Raw genomic sequence first — 4968 nt, 5'->3', positions numbered from 1 at the left:
GCCAAGTGGTGCCAAATCCAGGGCCTGGACTCTTGGAAGTGAGTTTGCTGTGCTAAACAAGAACAAACCAGTACATTGACTTTAAGTGTGACTTCAGAACTGGCGCCGCTGATCGACACCGTGCCGCTACTTGCACTGGAGACGTGGTCCCCGCTCAACGCAACCACCGTGACTTGCAATGCAGGCCAGGCACCGCCGCAGTGTCTCTGAAGATCCTCCACAGCATGAGTCTCGAGCACTGCATCACCAAAGTCCGTGGTGCCTGGCTCCGACTCCGCCGCAGCATCTGTGGCCCTGTGGTGTGACATTGACACCATCAAGTCAACGACTCGTGGCTTGACCCTCAACACTTCATCGACCTCGCACTGCCAGTGGAACCGATGCCTTGCTACCAATGCCGCATCACTTTCCCTAAGCCTTGCAATGTCCTGGATGTCAATGGCGCAACAACTCCGCAGCACCTCAAGGAACCGACACTACACTTGCTTCAGTGACACCTTACCTCCTTTATGCAATGCACCATCCCACGTACTGACGTGCCAACCACTTGCACTGACCGTAAGGAACTGACGCCGCACCAGCCTCATCAATGCCTCACCTCCCCGGCGCCTCGCAATTTCTTTGTTTTGTTATTGTTTCCCAGGTACTGTAACCGTGGTCTGTACTAACCCTGGGCATAGTTCGCGTAGTAGCGTTATGTGTAGCTACACAAAGTGCACTTCGCACTATGCGAGATACGCATAGCACTACGCTAACTGCGTAGTGCGCTGTTCACGATGATTGCACAGTGCTGGATGCTTGTCTGCACTGTACAATCATTGAAAACGGCATCTTGTACGGTGCGAGTTGATTTTTACTCGAGCTGCAGCTTTCTCAACGCGGACTGGTAGTTTCTCATCGCGAGCGGTCGTGCGGTCGTGAGCATACACGACCACTCGCAATGAGAAACCTGACCTCCCCGCGTTGAGAATCTCGCCGGGAGATTTATTTTCCACGCTCGCGATCGGCAACTTGATGTTGCTGATCGCGAACAAGGAAAAAGTCTCGCTGGATGTCATTTTGCTCGCTCGCGGTCGCCAACTTGACGTTGAAGACCGCGAGCTAAGAAAATAATGCCCGCTACGCTGCGCGTTTTTGCACTGTGCTACGTGCAATTCGTGTAGCGGGAAGTAGCACAAACTACACAAACTACGCAAGCGTAGTGTAGTTGTCCGTCCAGAGTTAGTCTGTACGACTCCGTAGCTGGCCCGTGCTCCATTGCAGTTGGCCCAGAACTTTGAGATTCGACTTTGTCAAGCCTGTCTTCTAGCCCCAGCTGGATCTATTATGTTTCTATGTGATAGAACTGCAATTAATATAAAATAATTTGTAGTTTGATTTATATATGTTGGATTTTTATTATTTTGGTCTTGTTTGAATCAGATAAATATTGGCTTCTGTCTGATTATGTGTGATAGAACTGCATTTAATATCGAAGACTTCATTGTTTGATTTGTATATGTTGGATTTTTATTGTTTTGGTCTTGTTTGAATCAGATAAATATTGGCTATATTTCTAAACTCGTGTTGAGTTCTTAGGTGATGTTTTCAATGTGCATGTGTGTGTGCGCGTGCGTGCGTGTGCATGTGTGTGTGTGTGTGTGTGTACGCACAAACACTTTACAAATTGCCTCTTTAGTTTAGCCAGACTGCTCTGACCCAAGCTACCTCAGGGTGAGCACAGGTAAACTTAGCTTGTACTACACCTACCCTGCCTAGGATTGTGGGTCCCTACGTGTACAGGGTGCAGACCTTTACCAGCCAGACACCCCATTTCAAACTTAAATGCTGAATTTGATTCAAACTGTGCCATCTTCCTTCATTCATTTTTACTTTGTTGCATGTTAGAAGCACTGCAGAGGTGCTTCACAAAGGAGTTGTTTACGAGCAGTGAGGCAGACTTTAGTGGATGTGAGGTGTGCAGAACAGTCAGAGGGCTACATGTTAAAACTGTGGTCAAGTTGGCTACTGGGGTGCTTTTAGAAAGTGCTGTCAGAGAGCAGGGTTTTGTATGGACTGGGCGGTACTGCTACGAGACTAGTGAGATGATTCACTAATATTTTCCAATTATTTCTGACCTACTCTTGAGGGACTATTGAATTATGTTCCAATTCCAAGGATATTCACCTGACTTATGTCTGACTAACTCGCAGAGCTTAAAAGTAATCCAGGAATACTACGAGCAGGGCTTTAAGTAGGCCGGGTCCTACCTGTGCTCATCACCGGCAGTTCTGAAAAGCAGTTGCTGAGATGGGTCCCTATCGGGCTCTCCCTTTTTGCCCTCACCCTCAGAGGTGAAAAAAAAAACTTAACTCTGCAGCAATACCGCCCTTCACTGCTTTTGATGTAACTAAGAAGTGACTCCTTATAATGCTTTCACAGTCTCATCATTTCAGAACTGAAGCATTTTCAATATTACAGACAATAAGCCATAGTTTTTTTTTTTTTTGCATCTTTTATACAGTGCGAACTCGACCCAAAGGTATTGGAGCGCTGTACATGAGCACCGTATTTACATTACATATTCAGGCACGGGGAGATTAAGTGATTTGCCCAGAATCACAGGATGTGGACGCAACCTCGAGGCTCGAACCCTGGTTTCCTGCAACAAAGTCGGCAGTTTAAGCCGACGGACCACATCCTCTCCCCAGAGTTGTTGCTTATTTACCAATGCAACTAACAACCATTGACAAATCCAATATCCCTCCTTTGTTGTGGGTGTAATGTTACTTGCTGTATTATATATCTGGATGCAATGACAGAAACAGCAAAATACCAGTCGGGCAGCACACTATGCTAAGCACAGGTTTTTAGCCTAGGTGTTTTAAGCCACGCCCTTAATAACATAGGCCACGCCCCTTTAAAAGACCCTCCACCCCCAGTCTTTCATCTCACTTAAAGCCCTGACTATGAGCAGGTATTTGAGCGCAAAATCTTTGTGAATCAGATCGCAGGTGTTTATGGAAGAGAAGGGTTGTTTAAATTGATAGGACTTAAGTAGTTCCCTTCAGTGCCTTCAATTAGTAAGGTCCTGATATTAGTCTGAGGTTAGGTATAGGCGCTTCGGAGAGCAGACATCATTGGAGCCATCTGGATTGTGTTATTACAATATTGATCATGCTGCTAAGAAACTGTGGGGCATATTATCAAGGACAGCGTTAAAAATTATCGCCGCTTTATGGCCTTGATAATATGCCGCAGAAAATTCATAGAGAATTCCAGGTTCGTGTGTGAACCTGGGCTTCTATGGGAATTCTCCAGGGCATATTATCAAGCCGATTATCGCTGCTTTAGCGGCAGTTTTCTGCCGCTAAACCGGCGATAATTTTAACGCCGTCCTTGATAATATGTCCCTAAATAACTTCTTTCTCTAGCAATAATGCACACCTTGCTTGTCATTTAAAATGAAATAAAAGAGCTGTCTTCAGAATTTTAAAACTTGGGGGCATATCAGCAACAACTGGCGATAATTATCGCTAAGCGCACTTAGCGCTAGGATAATTATCGCCGGCTAGCGTGGATTTTTATCGCTGAGATAGCGTGCTATTAGCAACGCTTATCTCAAAATTGAGAAAAATCCTCACGCCAACTGCCTAAAGTGAGATTATCGCTAGAAACCCAGCGATAATCTCACGCAATGTGACGTTAGCTTGTTGATAGAGCCCCACAAACTTAGCCATGATATCCACCTTCCATAGGATATCATGGCTAAGTCAGTCCTGAAGCAGGCGTAAGGAAAGTAGCGATAACAGGGGTTATCGCTACTTTTCATAGTGTGGGGCTTGACGATAGGAGAAATGTCGCTTAGCGACATTTCTCCTGTCATGTCAGGTCAGGAACGCCTACTTTGCATCTCTTTAGAGATGCAAAGCTGGGCGTTAGGAATTCCTAGGCTAACGCAAGTTTTTTCGTGTTAGCGTGAGCTTGCTAATTAGGCGATAAAATTATCGCCGCTTTTCGGCCAAAAACGGCCGCAAAAGCGGCGATAATTCTATCGCCTCGCCTTGCTGATATGCCCCTTGGTTATTTTACTTCTTCTCAGCCTACAAGCCGCAGAGAGAGGCAGGCCTGGCCTCCTAAATTGGAGGACAAGGGAGTGCACATTGACTGTAAATTAGAGATGTGTCATCGTAATCAAACCACATCTACTTACAGCCCTTTCTATAAACAACGGGCACTGGGCAGACCCACATTTGTGTCATTACACATTATGCACACTCGCTTGTGAATTACATTAAATACACAAATGCAGAAATCACGAGTGCACATGTACAACCCATCAGTTAATCGCCCCTGAAGTGATGACAATTTTTGTGCAGTGAATCTAGATCTGCCCTTTATGCCCATGAAACTTTAAGCACCGAGGTCTGTTTTTACCTTGCCCATTTAGATGGATTTTGCTGCGGTTTCCCGATCCTACGAGTGGAAACGCTGGCCTTGTATATATATGTGCGCGCTCTGCTGTATCTGCAGAAAGGGGACCGCGGCGCTCGCTTTCCATTGAGTGCACGGATTTCACCAGAATATCTCTTCTTGATTGTGGCTAGTAGGGTTTACAAAGCTCTAATCTGACTGCTTTTCATGGCTCACATGTGTTCGTTGGACGGTGACATTTGGCTTTCCAGTGTAATTTGTAGCACACGTTACTCCCCAGTCGCCACCCCATTTCATAAAATATATTTTGAAGCTGTGGCCTTTTTGGGGAAAAGTCCCCATCTCTCTTCAGCACTACATATTGCTTTATTTCAATCCTATTTAGAAAAGAGCTCCTTTTAAACCTGTCCTTTCTACTCAATGAACTCATTGTGTATGTTGTATCTTAACTTTGGAATAGAATTATTTTGCTAGGACACATCAGTAAACCCTCTGGGCACTGTATGAGGAGTCCTTAACTCCATGGTGAGATTATGAAGACAAATGAATGCCCCA

This window comes from Triturus cristatus, chromosome 3_2 (genome assembly GCF_964204655.1).
Source record: "Triturus cristatus chromosome 3_2, aTriCri1.1, whole genome shotgun sequence".
Classification (NCBI taxonomy): domain Eukaryota; kingdom Metazoa; phylum Chordata; class Amphibia; order Caudata; family Salamandridae; genus Triturus; species Triturus cristatus.
Note: the sequence above shows the minus strand (reverse complement) of the source record.